This window comes from Gopherus evgoodei, unplaced genomic scaffold (assembly GCF_007399415.2).
Source record: "Gopherus evgoodei ecotype Sinaloan lineage unplaced genomic scaffold, rGopEvg1_v1.p scaffold_231_arrow_ctg1, whole genome shotgun sequence".
Classification (NCBI taxonomy): Eukaryota; Metazoa; Chordata; order Testudines; family Testudinidae; genus Gopherus; species Gopherus evgoodei.
Genome location: NW_022059894.1, coordinates 27,441 through 46,683, shown reverse-complemented (window position 1 = coordinate 46,683; position 19,243 = coordinate 27,441). Strand labels below are relative to the sequence as shown.

Below are 19,243 nucleotides of genomic sequence, written 5' to 3'. Positions count from 1 at the left end.
AAATAAGCATGACCTCTAAAACCTCCTATAAAGGAATTGAATCCTTGAATACTGGTCAAATCGTAATAAAATATGCAGAACTATGTCAAAACTGGTGTTGCAAGTCAGCCATTTGAATCCAGTAAATGTCAATTAAAAGCTCCATTCCAACTAAAAAAAACAAAACAACCCAATAAACCAAAATGGTCACAGCCTGAAACAAATCTACACAGAAGCAAAATTAAACCTGTACCAACACTGGAACAAACGATGTAAATTTCTAATTCTAACTTCTTGTTTCTCCCAAGAGGAAGGTGTTTTGCACCCCAGTAACCAGGCTGTCACTGCAGCTTTCCTTTCACTAAATAAGATTTGTACCAAATATAAATTGCCCTCCAATTTCTCTAAGAGAAATTGAAATTGTATCTTTGCACTAATATCCCAAGTGTGCAAGTCCATCCCCTCAGAGCAGCCCCACACCCTGAGGCCATGGGAGAATCCCAACTGGTTTGTGCATTTGTAACCCTGGGGCCTGAAGCTGATGAGAGAAAGGGAAATGATCCATCTTGGAGCCTTCTGATATCACCTGCGGGGAGCACAGGGATTTGACTGAGTGACATCCTGGCTAATTTTCACCTTGTTCTGTGCCAGCAGGCTCCACTGGAGAGCTCGGGAGTGACTTGACCATGGCAGCACCCTATTTACATATTAAAAGCTGGCATTTTGGGGTCAATGGGGTAAAATGTGAATACTTTTGGGGTTGAGACCCACATGAGAAGGGATGTGGACAAACTGGAGAGAGTCCAGAAGAGGGCAATAAAAATTATTAGGAGACTGAGACACATGACTTACGAGAACCTACAGGCCATATCCTGTATGTTAAGCTAAGGCAAAGTTAGCATATCTATATTGTGACCTTTTACTCAGAGAGGAAAATCGACCTTTCTCATGTTACTTAAATAGATAAGTACCCATGCCTGTCCAAGACCTTTACTTAGACCAATCGACAATGGAGAATGGCATAGAGTTTTATTCAGTGTTGTGCCCACAGATTTCACAGGTAGACTACAAGATAACTTATGTGCATATGTACATGTCATCAACAAGCACAAACATACTAGTCTATGAAGTAAATGTACCCTAATGTTTTGTGGGTGAGGAATGAAATTTGGGCATAGGAGGAAGGATTTCCAGCCCTTGTGCCCTATAAAAGAGGTAAGCCACCTCGCTAGAGCACTTTGCTCTATCATTGTGACTTATGTCCTCCACTCTCTCTCTATGTACTAGCAGTAGGCTGTACTTGTTCTGAAACTTTAAGTTTCAAGGGAACTAGGCTAAGTTCGGTTTCCCTACGTTTTTAGTCTTTGTTTATTAGGTTTTGATTTTAAGTTTAACATATTCAAGTAAACTCTAAGTAACAGTAGCTTTCCCTAAGCACAGCATCTTTCACTTAAGAATTGAGAAACCTGAACTGCAAGACTGGTCCTGTGTCTCTTACCACCAGGTTATCAAGGAAGGCTGTGAGTATATTAACCAAAACTTTGTTGTATATAATGGCATATGTATCTTTTGAATAGCAGTAATGCAAATGTAACTTTGTAACTCAATTAAATTAAATAACATGTTAGCTAATCAATTAAATTTTCATCAAATTATCCAAATTAATATTATTAGTACACCCTATATCAGGCTACATCGGACAGAGAGTTGGAATGCAGAGGGATGAAGGCACTGGCTCTGGGGGTGCAGACTCTGGGGTGGGGTTAGAATAAGACATTCAGGGTGCAGTAGAGAGCTCAGGGTTAGGATAGAGACTTGGGCTGTGAATGCTCTGGAATGAGGCCAGGAAAGAGAAAATTGAGATGCAAGAGAGAAGTCAAGCTAGAGCAAAAAGCAGAGAAGAAGTGTGCAATTTGAGCTGCAGAGGGAAGAAAAAAGCCTCTGCCTGTCCCCTTTCACCAAAGCATCTAAGAACCAGATGAAAGACATCTTTTCCCCACTGCAACAACAATTCCAGTTAATCTGGACTGAGGAAGGAAATCTTCTCCTCTGCAGCACTAGCAGACCTGGACTGAGTCACCACCACACCACACCACACTCTGGTGTTCCTGGACTGGGACATGGGAGGGGCTCCTCTCTTCTCCATTTGGGACATGGTGGGATGAGAGAAGTGACAGAGCTTTACGGGAAATAATAATTTGCCTGATTCATGTGCCAGTCCAAGTCCTTGTTAACCCAAAGAAGCCGTTTATCCTGCATGCTGATGCCAGTTTGGAGGGTCTGGGAGCAGTCCCCTACCAGGAAGTGGAAGGAAATGTAAATCTGTAGGCATTGCCAGCTGAGGACTGTCTGATAGCGAAACTCGCTATCCCACCACCAGCAGCAGTTCTTGGTCTTGAAATGGACCATCACTGAGAAATTTCGAGACTACTTGTGTGGTGCTCAGTTTCAGGTGTGGACAGAGAACAATCCACTGACTTATGTGTTAACAAGGGCTAAGCTGGATGCTACAAGGCAGAGATGGGTGGCTACTTTTGCTAGCCATAACTTCGCATTCAATACCAATGTGTTGGTATAACAGGGAGTGTGATTTATCAGGACCACCAATTCTTGGCTAGGGGGAGGATGTAAGCAAGGTGAGAATGAACTTTACCCTGACATCTGTTGGTGATCTGTTGTAAAGGCCTTTCGTTGCTGATATGCATGCTCACACCCACCCCGCATTGCATGATGGGGGTGCATGTCCAAAGGGTTATTTCAGCTGCTGTGGGATCCCCGGTCTCTTTCTTATTAGGGCAGGGGTAATAAAGTACAGTTATTCTGGTGATATGAATCAAAGACAGTAGAACGGAACTTAGCAGTTCATGATTTCGGGACTCACCCGAACCTACATAACTCTCGTTAGGCAAGGGACATGGGTTCCAAAGGATAGTGAAATAAGAGAGATTGAAAAGGAATATTTGTATTTAGCAATATGCTTTTCTTGTGAAATGTTTAAATGCACATTTTATGTCCTTTGTATCTCTCTAGTTTAAAAATAGAATTTTTTATCATTCTAATTCATATTTGGATCAATACCACAGATAAAAAATGATTAATGACTAAATGCAATTTTTAGACATACATAAGCTGCTGGGCTTTGATCTCATTTCCACACTGAAAGTTTTAAACAACTCCATAGTTGGGGAAAATGCTTCTTTCCCCTCAGACAACAAGAAAATTTTGCAGATTGGACTGTGGGAAGTCAGCTGTGGGACACGAAATACCTCTGCAACCAGATTCTTAGTCACAGGTCAGCGGGTGGGTTTATGTAAATTCTGGACTCTGGGGCCAGAGCTAGGGGAGGGACCCCACAACTTTTGTGGCACATGCATCACCTCTGCAATCAACCTTTGCTACGTCACTCCATAACATCACACACAGAGCAGCCTTTCACCTCTCAGAACCAAAACATATCCTGAAAGTATCAGAGGGGTAGCCGTGTTAGTCTGGATCTGTAAAAGCAGCAAAGAATCCTGTGGCACCTTATAGACTAACAGACGTTTTGGAGCATGAGCTTTCATGGGTCAATACCCACTTCGTCAGATGCATGTAGTGGAAATTTCCAGGGGCAGGTATATATATGCAGGCAAGCTAGAGATAATGAGGTTAGTTCAATCAGGGAGGATGAAGCCCTGCTCTAGCAGTTGAGGTGTGAAAACCAAGGGAGGAGAAACTGGTTTTCTGGTTGGCAAGCCATTCACAGTCTTTGTTTAATCCTGAGCTGATGGTGTCAAATTTGCAGATGAACTGAAGCTCAGCAGTTTCTCTTTGAAGTCTGGTCCTGAAGCTTTTTTTGCTGCAGGATGGCCACCTTAAGGTCTGCTATAGTGTGGCCAGGGAGGTTGAAGTGTTCTCCTACAGGTTTTTGTATATTGCCATTCCTAATATCTGATTTGTCTCCATTTATCTTTTTCCGTAGTGACTGTCCAGTTTGGCCGATGTACATAGCAGAGGGGCATTGCTGCCATATGATGGCGTATATTACATTGGTGGACGTGCAGGTGAATGAACCGGTGATGGTGTGGCTGATCTGGTTAGGTCCTGTGATGGTATCGCTGGTGTAGATATGTGGGCAGAGTTGGCATCGAGGTTTGTTGCATGGATTGGTTCTTGTGCTAGAGTTACTATGGTGCGGTGTGCAGTTACTGGTGAGAATATGTTTCAGGTTGGCAGGTTGCCTATGGGCGAGGACTGGCCTGCCACGCAAGTCCCTGATGATGCGTTGGATAGGTTTTAGCTGGGGACTGTATGTGATGGCTAGTGGAGACCTGTTGGTTTCTTTCTTGGGTTTGTCTTGCAGTAGGAGGCTTCTGGGTACACGTCTGGCTCTGTTGATCTGTTTCCTTATTTCCTCGTGCAGGTATTGTAGTTTTGAGAATGCTTGGTGGAGATTTTGTAGGTGTTGGTCTCTGTCTGAGGGGTTAGAGCAGATGCGGTTCTACCTCAGTGCTTGGCTGTAGACAATGGATCGTGTAATGTGCCCGGGATGGAAGCTGGAGGCATGAAGGTAGGTCGGTAGGTTTTCGGTATAGGGTGGTAGTAATGTGACCATCACTTATTTGCACCATGGTGTCTAGGAAGTGGACCTTCTGTGTAGATTGGTCCAGGCCGAGGCTGATGGTGGGGTGGAAGCTGTTGAAATCGTGGTGGAATTTATCCAGAGACTCCTTCCCATGGGTCCAGATGATGAAGATGTCATCAATGTAGCATAGGTAGAGAAGGGGGCGTGAGTGGACGAGAGCTGAGTAAGCATTGTTCCAGGTCGGCCATAAAAATATTGGCATATTGTGGGGCCATTCGGGTGCCCATAGCGGTGCCCCTGATCTGGAGATATATATTGTCATCAAATTTGAAATAGTTGTGTGTGAGGATAAAGGCACAGAGCTCAGCAGCCAATTGTGCTGCGCCATCATCAGGGATTCTGTTCCTGACAGCTTGTATTTCATCTGTGTGTGGGATGTTCGTGTAGAGAGCCTCTACATCCATGGTGGCTAGGAGGGTGTTTTCTGGAAGGTCACCAATGCATTGTAGTTTCCTCAGGAAATCAGTGTTGTCACAGAAATAGCTGGGAGTGCTGGTGGCATTGGTTCTGAGTAGAGAGTACACATATCCAGACAGTCCTTCAGTGAGAGTGCCAATGCCCGAGATGATGGGGCATCCAGGATTTCCAGGTTTGTGGGTCTTGGGCAGTAAATAGAATAACCCTGGTCGGGGCTCTAAAGGTATGTTGATTTGTTCTGGTGTTAGTGTAGGGAGTGTCCGGGGTAGATTTTGCAGTTTCTTAGTGTATTCCTGAGTGGGATCTCAGGGAAGTGGCCTGTAGAATTTGGTGTTGGAGAGTTGTCTGGCAGCCTCCTTTTGGTAGTCAGACCTGTTCATGATGACAACAGCACCTCCTTTATCAGCCTCTTTGATGTCTGGGTGGTTTCTGAGGCTGTGGATAGCATTGCGTTCTGCACGACTTACGTTATGAGGCAAGCAATGTTGTTTTTCCACAATTTCTGCCTGTGCACGTCAGCGGAAGCATTCAATGTATAGGTCCAGACTGTCATTTCGAGCCTCAGGAGGAGTCCATGTGGAGTTCTTCTTCTTGTGCTGTTGGTGGGAGGGTATCTGTGTATCAGTGCGCTGTTCAGTGTTGTCCTGAAAGTATTCTTTGAATCAGAGACGGCGAAAGTAGGCTTCCAGATTGCTGCAGAACTGTATCATGTTGGTAGAGGTGGCAGGGCAGAAAGAGAGTCTCCGAGATAGGACAGGCTTTTCTTCTGTGCTGCGTGTGTAGTTGGATAGATTGACGACATTGCTGGGTGGGTTGGGGATACCACGGTTGTGGCCCCATGAGGCAGGTAGGAGTTTAGACAGCTTACAGTCGAGATGAGAGTGGGATACACAGAGGGTCCTGCCCCAATGGCTGATGTACATACAGGGCCCTGCCTCACCTACCCACCAGCGCTCACAGGCGCAATGGCAGTAGTGGGGTCACATAGGCAACTGCCCTCAGTTGCCACCAGGGGTCACTGAAGCAATGCTAAGGGGGATACATGTCAGACATTGCTGCCCCTCGCCACCAGGAGTCACTGCTCCTACAAGAAGGCACCTACAGGACACTCCCTTTCCTGGCCAGCAGGGGTCACTATCACTGGGGAGGGGCTATGGGGAAGCAGAGAAAGAGCAACTAACTGCAGTGGGGAAAATCACTATCTACCAGGGAGAAAGAACGGACTCCACTAGGACATCGCACCAACTCCGGCCAGGCTGGATACCAGCAATTCGGGGCTGAAGTAGCTCCAGCTAGAGGCTGGACGGAGGCAGGTGACCTCGGTTTCTGCGCTGAGCAGGCTGCTTTGGCAGCAAGGAGGGACAGGGAACCCCCCGGTCAGGGTGTTGCTGCCCAAGGAGGGGGAGATCTGCGGCACTCTTTGGAGTAGCTGGTTCTGCAGCCATGAGCCACATGCTTCTCCCTGCCTGAGCTCTCCAGGAGCGCATTACGCACAGGTGTGCGCTGGATGTAGGCACCAGTGTAACAACAGGGCCAGACTCTGCTGAGTGCTGCCTGCAAGAGACAGGGACAGAGTCAGACGGGCAGATAGGGGCAGGAGATGACAGAGCCAGCGGCCAAGAGCTGAACCCATCACAAGTCCAGCCTGTGACATCACCATCCGTCCCTACAGCTCTCCATCTGTCCCGCTGTCTGTCCAACCCTCAACCCCTCATCTATCCCCAATGTATGCCACACACACCCCTTCACCCATCTGCCTCACACACTCATCTATTTCCTCATGCATCCTGCTGTCCCTCTGATTGTCCCTGCAGTGCCCAGCACAAGGAAGCATAATGGACCCTGAGCGAGGCTTTTGGGTGATGCAGTAATGGAGCTAGCGGGTGAAAGGGGCATCTCTAATCCCAGCCCCACTTCTCCTCTGCCCAAAGCCATGATGGCGAGCCCACCCTTCTCAGTCTCAGACCTCATAGCCCCAAAGACATTACTGGCCACTCACGCTGTGACCCAGTTACAGCAATGAGGTCTTCCCAAAGATAGGGGGTGGGAGGAGCAACCCCCTTATCCTGGCAGGCAGGACACATCCTTCCCAGTATGGCAGAGACCCTGCCCGTGGGCAGATAGACCCAGCTGAGTCCATAGGAGACTGGGGGAGGGGGAGCAGAGGAAGAGAATGCAGGCAACTGAACATGACAGGTGTCCATGAAAGGAGAGAGAGAAAGTTTGGGTGTAAGTTGGCCAACACAGAGAAAGAAACCTAGGAGGAAGAAAGAAACTCAGAACAGGGAGTCACCCTCATGGATCCAACTTTCTGCTAGGGAGCACATACCACTCCTGGCCAGAGAGATGATCAGCCCTCGCAAATGGCAACATCATCTCCCTTGAAGCCACAGCTAGTCCGGAAACCCACACCCAGGTAACGGGAAGTCCCTGCCTGGAGCCAGGAGGGCTGTGACCAGAGCCCTTCCCAAACCAGACACACATCTCACCGACAGAGACGGTTACTCTTGTCCCAGTTGGGCAGCTCTTGCCTGGCATCAACAGGATTCACGCTGTCACTGCTCTTGATCACTTTCCATCTCACCTCAGGGCTGGACTCCATCCCCACGACTTCTTTTCCCTTGCTATGAAACACAACACAAGAGGAAAAGAAAAAGCAATGGTGGTGAGGCTCCTCTTCTCGCTACTCCCGCACACCAGGGCTTCGGCTTCAACCCTCCTCCCATTCTGCCATCACAGCTACAATTAGAAATCTGAGCCCGGGGCTCACACCTGCTTGTCTCCCCAATCCTAGGCCCTGTCCAGCATGTCTCCCTCCACAGAACTTACCTGGCCTCATCTTACACTCCATCTTCATATTGCTCTTCTCCTTCCCAGAGCTCCTGCTCTGCTCCTCAGACCTGTCTGTCCTCAGCTCTGCAGGCAGAGGGGAAGGGGCATGATGGGAACACACACGCCCCATTCCAGACACCACACAGCATCCACAGGGCTACCAAAACACCTCATCTTCGGCCAAAACCACACCTCACCCCGAGGGAGCAAAAAGCCTTTGTGAGCACAGCACACACAAGACAGGAAAAGATTAACACCCACACCCAGCCCAGCCAAAGTGGGAGCTTCCTGGCCACAGGTCCATGGGGCTCATGGATGGAGAAGTCTGCTGGCCTGTGGGGGTCCCTGAAGAACTAGCACAGCATGTGAATGAGTGACTGGGATATATGTGGGGGCCTGACTGTGGGTTGGGGTGTCCAGGAGGACCTAAGGGAAGGGAATAGGGGGATTAGGGATAGAGGAGAATGGAGTTACCAAGGTGCATTGTAGGAATGTGGGATTTAGAGAGCCCAGAGTGGATGGGTGTCAGCGGGTTGGACAACCCCACAGTGGTTGAAAAGGGGAACCTGGCAGGTTTGGGTGTAGCAGAGATTGAAGCTGAGGAACCTCACACCCTGGGGATGGACTGGGGGAGTGGGGGGATGGGAAAGTGGGGCCCAGCAATGAGAAATGGGTTGGAGGCAATTAGGGATGAGGCGCTGAGGACAATGATGGGTGGGGGAGGAGGAAGGTGGCGGGGCACTGAGGACGGGAAAGAGGACATTGGGGATGGGGCAAGAGGAGGAGGTCGGTGTCAGGGTGCTGAGGATGGTGGGGGAGGAGGAGGTTGGGGGCGAAAGGAAAGGCCAGGTAGAGTGTACACGATGGCGGAGGGGATGCTGGGGGCTGAGGGATCCCCACAGATGGGAGTGGGGCTGGCGAGAGGGTCACAACAGATGGGGGGACACTGGAGGGCAGGTTGGGAGGCTTGAAAGGGCTGCTGGGGCCCTACAGCGGGAGAGGAGGGGGCGGTGCTGGCAGGAGAGTCACAGCGGATGAGGGGGACACTGGGGGGCAGGTTGGGGGAGGATGAAGGCCCCCAGAGAGCTCCGGCAGTGTATGAAACAGCTCCGCGTAGGAACGTGGTGCGCCGCTTCGCCCATTTCACCCGCGCACAAAGCAGCTGATCGGCAAAGGTCAAGGACTGGGGTGGGGGGCGAAGCTCCCACCGCCAAAAGGCCGCCCGCCAACCCTGGCGCCGGGCAGGTCTGTGCGGGGCAGGTCAGTGCCAGGTCTGTCTCTGCCCGGTGACTTGGTACATTTGTCTGAACCGCGGGGATGTTCCCAGCGGCCCTTGTTCGCTGGGGCTGTAACCCCCCGTCTGGGTGTGAGCTGGTTTCTGGGGGTGTCCGATGAGCCTTGGAACCGGCTCCTTGTCACTGCCCGAACTCCCGCTGTGCCCGGCCACCCAGCCCCGTCCTCCTCCCTCGGGTGAGCCCGGCTTTAACCCCCCTGCAGTGCCAGTGTCACCCGCAGACAAACCTGCCACTGAACCGAATTAATCCTCCTCATTCCCCGAGCTCCGCCCTCCCCCCAAAGCCCTGCCCCTGCCCCCTCCTCCTGGGGTCCTGCCCCCACACTGCCCCTGCCCCCCTCCTCCTGGGGTCCTGCCCCCACACTGCCCCTGCCCCCTCCTCCTGGGGTCCTCCCCCCACACTGCCCCTGCCCCCTCCTCCTGGGGTCCTGACCCCACACTGCCCCTGCCCCCGCCTCCTGGGGTCCTGACGCCACCCTGCCCCTGCCCCCTCCTCCTGGGGTCCTGCCCCCACACTGCCCCTACCCCCTCCTCCTGGGGTCCTGCACTTACACTGCCCCTGCCCCCTCCTCCTGGGGTCCTGCCCCCACACTGCCCCTACCCCCGACGTCCGGGCCTCACATCACCTGTTTCGCCTAATCCCTGCCCCATTCCCCAAAGCCCTGCCCCTGCCCCCCTCCTCCTGGGGTCCTGCCCCCACACTGCCCCTACCCCCGACGTCCTGACCTCACATCACCTGTTCCCCTAATCCCTGCTCCATTCCCCAAGGCCCTGCCCCCGCCCCCCTCCTCCTGGGGTCCTGCTCCCACCCTGCCCCTTCCTCCAAGGCACCGCCTTCGCATTGCCCCTTTTCCCCAATACCCCACCCTCACTCTGCCCCTTCCCCCAAAGCCACACTCTTGCCTTGTCCCTCCCCAATACACCCCTTCCCTGCACCCTTTCCCCAATGACCCACCCCCGCCCTCACATTGCCCCTTTTCCAGAGTTCCTGCCCTTGAGCTTCCCATTTCCCCCGAGAGCCTGACCCTACACCACCCATTCACCTGGAACTCCACTCTCACATTGCCCTGAGACCCTGCCCCTACACCGCCCCTTCCCCCTGAGATCCCGCCCCTACACCACCCATTCACCCGAGACCCTGTGCTCACATTGTCCTAAAACCCTGCCCCTGCACCACCTGCTCCCTCTAATCCCTTCCCCCGCATCGTCCCTTCCCCCGAGGCCCTGCCCCTTCCCTTAACCCCCATCTCCGCATCGTCCCTCCCCCCGAGGTCCTGCCCCTTCCCCTAACCCCCATCTCTGCATCGCCCCTTCCCCCGAGGCCCTGCCCCTGCTGGAACAGCTGCTCCCCAGTCTCCTGGTACAGCTGGGGAGGGAAATCAGTGTCCCGCCCCCGTTTGAATTGTCACTGCCCAGTCCCCGCAGGAATGGCCACTCCCCATTATCCTCGCAGAGTTGGGGAGGGAACCCAGCGCCCCACTCCCGCAGGAACAACATTTGCCGAGTCCCCTTGCAGAGCTGGGAGGTAAGGCAGCGCCCTGCCCCCGCTTGAACGGCCACCCCCCAGTCCCCTCGCAGAGCCAGAGATGGAAACCAGCGCCCCGCCCCCGCTTGGACTGCCAGTGCCCAGTCCCCTGGTAGAGCTGGGGAGGGAAGGCAGTGCCCTTCCCCCGCTGTAAGGGCTGCTCCCCAGTCCCCTCGCAGAGCCGGTGATGGAAACCAGCGCCCCGCCTCCGCTTGGACTGCTGTTGCCCAGTCCCCTCACTGAGCTGGGGAGGGAAGGCAGCGCCCCACCCCCGCTGCAATGGCCTCTCCCCAGACCCCTCACTAAGGTGGGGAGGGGACCCAGCACCCCGCCCCCGCAGGAACGGCCGCTCCCCAGGCCCCTCGCAGAGCTGGGAATGAAGGCAGCGCCCCGTCGCTGCAGAAACAGCTGTTTCCCATTCCCCTCACAGAACTGGGGAGGGAAGGCAGCACCCCGCCCCCGCAGGAACGGCCGCTCCCCAGTCTCCTGGCAGAGCTGGGAAAGCACACAGCACCCCGCCCCCGCAGGAACGGTCGCTCCCCAGTGTTGGTGTCATTAGGCATAAATCTAGCCGCAGTGAACCAAAGCTCCTCCATGTTGAACTCTGCTTGATATAAAAAGCTAGCAGATTTGAAATGAAATGTGTAACAGTAAGTTATCAGTTGCAGGACAGCTAAAACCGGTCTAAAGCAGTGGTGATGAGGCCTGTGCACCATTAGCAGATGGACAAGATAACTTGCAGAAGGAAAACTTACTAACGAGCTGCCGCGGCCATGATTACTTAATGCACCTGCGCTTACGTTACTGCTACAGGGGAGGAAGGAGGAGGAGGAGGTGAGAGGGAAGAAAGAGAAAAAAAAACTTATAAAAAGGGAAAAGCCGCTTGTGTAGGCGTTCGTCTCCTTGCACCACTTCGAGATCTCAGATAAATTTTGCTTGCTTCTCCACCCTGGTGCGTGTTCATTGGGGCTTCACACTCTGGGCAACGAACCACTGCTGCTCGCCTCAGGCACCCTTTGTGCCTGCAACAGTTTTGGCGTCCCTGGGTGGGCTCAAGGCTAAAATTAGCCTTGCCCGGATCCCTCCTGGTGGTCAACGGATCGCGGCGACAACCGACGCCCAGTGCACACCGGTGACCTCACCTGGGGCCTGGGTGGAGACGCAGTTCGACCGACCTCAGAGGGCGCAATGGTGCAACACGCTCGAGTAGTGGAGAAGCAGTTGAGGGCGATGGTGAGGAACTGTTCCCTTGGATAAGGTAGGAACAGTCCAGTTGCCTGGACTTTGTCTCTTAGGACCTGGGGACGCCCAGTGTCTTCCTGTGGCATGGGGCAGAGACAGAGTAAAGTGGGGAGGGCATGGTGCACACCCCTAGAATGCAATCTAGTGAATTGGAAGGTGTTTGGTTCGGATCCGATGACTAAGCATAAACTGAAAAAGTTCTGTATAGCAGACTGGCCTCAATATCAACTAGAGGACCAGAAAAGGTGGCCACCGGAAGGTTCACTTAATTATAACACGATCCTCCAATTACTCCTGTTTTGTCAGCGAACGGGTAGCTTCTGAAGCTATTTGTATGGAGAGCTCTTGTAAAAAAATCCCCCACTGTAGCTCCTGTTCTTCCCCCTGTCTGGCAGAGTGCAAGGATTCAAAAGCAGGTTAGGGATAGTTCAGGGACAAAGAAGGGACCTGTCTAGAGAGGGGAGACCCTATGTCCTAGTGCACTCTCTCACTGTTGTAGCTAAAAAGCAAGATCAGATGCAAAATGGTACTGGGGGCCAGTGTGAGTGACTGTTACCGAAAGATGCCCAGAGTACCCTGTGAAGCAAAAGCTCATGACCAGGACTACTCTAACGCAAGCCTGGTAACTAGTGGATCTTTAGGAGGTCCGACCCATGGTGGGCTGACTCGGCCTGGCATCGCCCGGTGAGGAAGCTACCTGGGTCTAGGAGTGTGTGTACCTATCTTCCCTTCCCCTTTCCTTTCCGTGTGGGCTACTGACAGTCTGATCATCTCACTGGATGCAATCAGAGTAAGCGGCGCCGTCTCTCAGAGACTAGCCGACATTCTTTGCTGAAGGGAGGTGTGGGAGGGTCGTGGCCATCCTCGTTAGCCTGTCCTGTGTGAGTACCCTGTAGGGAAAAATCCTTAGTTTATGAGCCGCTAGCATGGACAGGGCACCCTCCCTGTGTGTGTAAGTGGAAAATGGGTGGGGGCACAGCCTAAACATTTCACCTCACCCCTAAAGGTACCCCAGCATATTACATGTACGTACATTATGGTTCATCAACCTGCAGGTATTTAGAGAATTAGAATATTTACACGGGTGAAAATCCATCTAAACAATGCCCACTAGAAGGTACTTCAATCTAGATAAGATCATACATCTAAGAAGAGCATTTAATCACCAAAAAGCCCTGACATAGCATGAGCAAATTTGTCTATTGAGGAAAGGAACAGGTTAATTTGAAATTCAGGTTGGCCCAGGGATAAAAAGAAAGTTGCTCTGCGTTCAAGGTCAAGAATCAACACAGACTGTGCTAAGTACAAAGAAAAACTGCTTTCGGCCCCAGCTGGCTGTGGAAAAAGTAAAATTGACAGAGGCGAACCAAAGGCAATACAAGTTACAGAACTGAGATTACATTTGCAAAGCTTAACTGTCCAGTAAGATCCAACAGTGTGCCTTTGTGACCCCGGAGCCGGTGTGACACCCAAGAAGCCACAGGCAGCTGACCTGGACTGGAATCTCTGAAAGAGACACCGCAGGAGATTCCAGGGTGTAAGAGAACAGCCCTCCCAATAGCGGAAGCATGTTGGAAATTCTGAACAAGCTGTATACAGGATAATCTCCTGTCCACCTCTCTCCCTTCTCTGAACATTATACACAGAAGTGGCCAGTCTGGACGTACGTGTGTGAGTATGAAAGGGGCTTGGTGCATTAATGTTTTTCCTGACTAATGAAGCTTTAAAATTCAGTTATATGGTGTGTTTTCTTTATCTTCTCCCAATGATCCTGTAGTGTCAGCCTGATCACCTGACACAAGGGACAGATTGGTAACAGAAATTTGTCACAGTTTGGTGAGCAATTAAGAAGCGGGGAGCCCTGCAGAATTTACACCATCTATTTGTTTTACCCTTGTTATTTTATGTTTGCTTTGCTTGGTACTGTTGGTGTTATATGTTGAGAAAATCATGATTAAAAATGTGCCCTAATAGGATAAGGAAACGCTATCTGGTTCTGATTCTGTTCTGTTTAACTGGTTACTGTTGTTTTTCTGCTCTGTTCATTTGGGCGTTAGGAGTGTGGGCATTAGTGAACCTCTTGTTCGTAATTCCTTGGAGTGGAAGCCATGCGTGCGAGGAAGCTCTGAGGTTGAATTGAGATCCTTCTGTCCCATCCCCTGTAGCGATCAGTGTATAGAAGTGGGAAAACCTGGCTTAAACTGTAATTCCCTCTGCTCTCTGTGTAATTCTCTTTTCTGTTTAAGTGTCAGCAGACAGATGGATGGGTCTCTGAGTAAAACCTCTAAAGGGGTTTGGATTATATTAAATAAATGGCCTTTGCCCAATGGGCCATGTGTTTTTATCCAGGTGACAAGCCTCACGAGGAAGGACTCGGGTAGTTCTGTGAGTAAGAATGTTTAAGGGAAGAGACCAGGAGGGGTGGGGGCTAGTTGAGAAGCCCACCCTCCTAGCTAAACTGGTAGTGGAACAAGTTGGTGCCCATGGAAGGGACGGTTCAGCCAGAAAAGTAGGATTGGGCCCAGGCGGGCAGGTAACAGACAGAGAGATTGGAAAACAGGTTGAAATACTTTGAGGGTGTAGTGGAAGGAAGGAGTCAGTAAGTGTAAGCATGGGGATTTCAAATACCCAGGACTTACTTGGAATGGTGATTTGAGTTGATAAAACTGGCTGTTGGGAGACAAGCAAGTGATTTAAGGGAGAGTGAGAAGTGAACTCTGTAGTTGCAGGAGGGAACAGTAGTTGAACTTTGTAAAAATGCTAAAGAGGAAAGTTCTTGGTGTCTTTGAAATGTCTGTGAAATGTTTGTAAACAAATTCAGGCAAAGAAATTATTGGATTGCAATCATTTGGCTATGAACAATTTAGTTGAATTAGCTGAAGAATGTAGACAGTGCTATGAAATTGAAATTTTATTAGGCTCTAAGGGCACTATAAGTGGTGATGTTTTCTTTCAGTGTTTGAAAGCAGGAGTTAAAAGTAAAAAGCAAGCCAGAAAGCATCTGTATTAATGCAAATTATCTAACTGACAAGGTAGGAGCCACTGAAACCTGAGCTGCCTATGAAACACATATCAAAAAAAAAAAAGGGGTAATTCCTCTGTTTTGCCTGAAGTCAACAAGGGTATTTGTATATTTTAAGTGATGATTGTCTGCCCAGAAGGGGTAGACCTCTGTTGTTTTTTTTGTCTTTCAGATAATCAGAGAAAACTGATGCCAGCTGAACAGCATTCAACGTACCATGCATTTACTGGCACAATGGGAATTGTGTTTTGTGTTTTGTGTTCTGTCTTGTGGTGTTTGTCTCGTGGCCGGAGTTGTTGTGTTTGGTGTTTTTATGGGATCGTCTGGTTTGGAGTCAGGAGAATGTGATATACTAAAGTCTAATACATTTCCTTAAGTAATAAAAGGAATCTTCATTGGCCAAATCTTTTAATTAAAAATTGTTGTTAAAATTTGCATACCAACAGTCTTTGAAAGCAAGGACATGAAAAGTTAACCCACTCCCCATATTGTACATGGGATCTTTCTGGCTACCTCAGATTTCTAGCCAGAGGGCTGGGGATGGTGGGAAGCTATTAGACTAGAGGTTGTATTAAATGAACTCCTCAAAGTGGATGTGCTTGTCCTGGCTTGTTGCTCTGTAATAAGGTTATTTTAGTGGAGGGGTATATGTGGCATACATTCATTAAATAATAAGACTAATGTATTGTATAATGGCAATGTTTATGTGTTCATTGTTTGAAAAAGGTGTATAAGTGAAAAGTGGAAGTTTCCTTTGTAGATTAAAAGAAGCCAAAAAGGGGAAAAGGAAAAAGAACAGAATGAGTTAACTGGAAAAAAAGAATTAGCTAGCAAGCTCAGGCTATAGATAAGACACTGACTCCATTCAAGGACACTGCTCACAGTTAAGACTTGGCTAACAACCAGGAAAAGGAGGGCTTGAATTTGCCCACGCAGCTATAAGGTTTGCAAAACACTGCCAGGCACTAATGAAATGTGTTAGGATTCTCTTCTCACAGGTAAAGAAGCGCTACCCAAAGACCCTAGCAGCCCTGCCACTCCTTGGAATCAGGAACTGGATTGATGTAAAGGTCCACCAACGAAAGACTGCCTTGGCTCCACCCTGGAAAGGCCCTTATTAAGTCCTGCTGACTACCAACACCACTTTGAAGTGCCGAAGACTGACTGCCTGTACCCATGATGCTCACTGCAAGAAGACCCCTCCACATTGGGAGAATTCTCCTACTGAAGATTAGCCTATTTCACCTTCTAGCTCCACTGTGCCTTCTGGACAGCAGAGAAAAAGTACAAGGTGAAGTGCTTGTAAACTCTCCCTTGTTCACTGACAGATCTATTGTGCCTTTGAATTTTTCTAGAAAAAGCAAAACCATTACAGGGTGATGTGCTGGTAACCTCTCCCCTGTAGGATGCTGCACCACGACTGTTTTTGGGAAAGAAAAAGAAACACTCGCTCCACTGAAATTGCCAAAGTCCAGGAATTCCTGACTAGAAAGGACATTAAGAACTGACCCTGGTGAAGAAACAAAGAATTATATACTGGTGGGAGGACATTTGTGGGACCCATGCTTGGGAATGTGGTATTGATTGGGTTTTGGGGTTTATTCTACAGGCTGCGCCCTGTGTTCTGGATAAATCCTTCAGCATGTATTACTCTCTCTAATTGGATTTTAAATAACAAGTACCCGAAGAGTTTGTTCTGCCACTAGAAATTTTACTCATATTGAAATCATTCCAGTGACTAATAATGTAACCCCTTCCTCTGCTATTAATGTTAATGCCTTTTGACAGTACCTGAGAATAGTGAAATAACAGGTGAAAGATGGTATTGAATATCACTGAAGCTGGGAAGGCATTGCAGTGGGATCTAGTATGTGTAGGAATTCAGGATTTCCTGAATGACCAGCTGATGGCCATTCGGAGTGATCTTGAGTACCAGACTTGGCCCACTGCCCTTACAGACGCATCAGAAATACCATCTGATCTGTGATTATGGAGACATACTTGGACACTTTCTGGGTGGAAGTGTGGCTTCACAAGGCGGGGTGTGCACCCTTATAGGGGATGAATGCTGTACTTATGTCCCAGAAAACGCACAGGATATTAACAAGCACATCATGTCAGCCGAACAGACTTTTGAACAGTGGAAAGCTGAGGAAAGGGAACCCACTATTTCTGATTCCCTCTGGGGTTGGTTACTCAACCTGGGGAAACTAGGGGAAGGCATTGTTCGCCTCCTGCTCACTGGTGTGGTGTTGTGTATCGTTACTCTTCTCTTGCTTGCTTGCTGTAAAGCACTCCAGCTCCCTAGAGCTTAATCGCATGTTATCCTTTAAATGTGAGAACACTCAGCCAAGAGTTTGTTGAGTATTCTCAAAGGAGGGAGTTGTTGGTGTCACTAGGCATAAATCTAGGTAGCTCGGGAGGGTGGACGATCACGAGTGCCGATGAAGCCCTCTGCTCAGGCCTCAATGAACCATTGTTCCTCCACGTTAAACACTTTGTGTAACCTAATGTATTAATAGCTGCAAAAATGTAGTGTTAGCAGTTAGTTTTTGGTTGTAACAGCCAGTTTCCTGCTGTAACACGCTGAAGTGAGCTCAAGGTCATTTTTGAATACTGTACACATGTCTCAGCAGCGGAGAGGGGGGAGGAAGGGGGAAGACAAAAGATTGAATGAGAAAAGACACTGCAGCTGGATGGGAAAGGAGGGGGAGTGAGACATCAGCTAGTCAGCAAGAAAAAGTTTTGTAGTAAACAACTGGGATATAAAAGGCAGAAACTGCTTGTTTTAGGTGTGCAGGATTTGAGATTGTTATTTCTCCCTTGCACCTTATTTGAGCTCAAATAAACTTGGTTGTTTGCTTCTCCACCCTGGTATGTTTATTGGCACTACGCACTCTGGACAATGAACCCCGCTGTTGCTTGCCTCGGGCACCCTGTGCCGGCATCACCACCAAGTTCAATGCTTGTTGATACCGGCTCTTAACCCCACTGAGAATGTTTTTGGGTCACTCCTTGCCCTTATCAACCTAGGGGACTGAGAGAGTAATCACTAACAGGTGCTCCAGTGGCACAATTGGTTAGTGCACAGTACATATAGGGCAGTGTAGAGAGGAGCTATGCTGAGGTTGAGAGTTCAAACCTCACCTGGAGTGCTGGTTCTCATTAACCAAATAGCTTTCCCCTCTCATTGGGCCCTATGGAATGTAGAATTCTAGCCCTGGGGACATTGAAGCAGCAGAGGAATCAAAATTTCCCCCTTCACTTATTACCTCCTCTCCAGAGCATAGATCAGAATCTACAATCCTTTCTCCCTGACCAGCCCCTGTGCCAGGATCCCTCAAGCAGAGCCTGGAGTCCTGCCCCTCCTTGACCCCTGAGCCTGGAGAGAGAGGAGCAAGGAGCCATTGTTAGAGGGTTGTCCTTTCCCCTGCCCACTTCCCTGGCTCTTGTCACACAAACAGCAAGCAGCAAAAGACCATAAGTCCAAAGCGCAGACAAAGGGATGTTTACTGGGGTGAGTTTCCAAGCAAGCAGATTCCAAAGCCCTTCACACCAGTCAGGCTGATATCTATACATGGACAGAGTCTGTTCCCCTGTGTTCCCTTCCCAGCTCTGACACCAGAGAGCATTTACTCCACATCCCTATAGACAATTCTTTCCTGGGTGCTGGCTGGTGAGTCTTGCCCACATGCTCAGGGTTTAGCTGATCACCATATTTGGGGTCAGGAAGGAATTTTCCTCCAGGGCAGATTGGCAGAGACCCTGGGGGGTTTTCACCTTTCTCTGCAGCGTAGGGCATGGGTCACTTGCTGGAGGATTCTCTGCACCTTGAAGTCTTTAAACAATGAGTTTAGGACTTCAATAGCTCAGACATAGGTCAGGGGTTTGTTACAGGAATGTGTGGGTGAGAATCTGTCGCCTGCATTGTGCAGGAGGTCGGACTAGACGATCATAATGGTCCCTTCTGACCTTAAAGTCTATGAGCTCTTACACTGCAGAGTGTTGACCCCATGTCCCCCTTTCCAGCTCCGACACTGCAGAGCCTTGCCTGTGTCCCTGTTCCCCGTTCCCTATTCCCATCCCCCCGTTAGCAAGCATGATTCCAATTTCCCCGCCCACTGCCTGTTTGACCCCAGTTTATACAGTAATATTCTCAACGAGACCTTAACCAATCATTTTACTGAAATGTAATTAACCAATTCTAACCTATTGTAACAGAATTCTCTAACCAACTACATCCCACTCCCCTAATTAACTTACACCCAGCAAAATTAATTCTGCAGCAGACAGAAACGGTTAGAGGAC

The 19,243-nt window shown here is 49.7% G+C and overlaps 1 long non-coding RNA gene across 2 annotated transcripts; it reads right to left on the bottom strand.

Annotated features, from left to right (window-relative positions):
• Positions 1–28: 28 nt before the first annotated feature.
• On the bottom strand, positions 29–8,130 carry LOC115640186. 2 transcript variants are annotated; one of them, XR_003997835.1, is made up of 3 exons: positions 7,850–8,130; positions 7,510–7,644; positions 29–150 (listed from the first exon to the last, which is right to left on the bottom strand). It is a non-coding gene; the product is annotated as an uncharacterized LOC115640186 (long non-coding RNA). The 2 variants fall into 2 exon arrangements; XR_003997836.1 differs by lacking the exon at positions 29–150 and adding an exon at positions 6,344–6,574.
• Between the last annotated feature and the right edge of the window lie 11,113 nt (positions 8,131–19,243).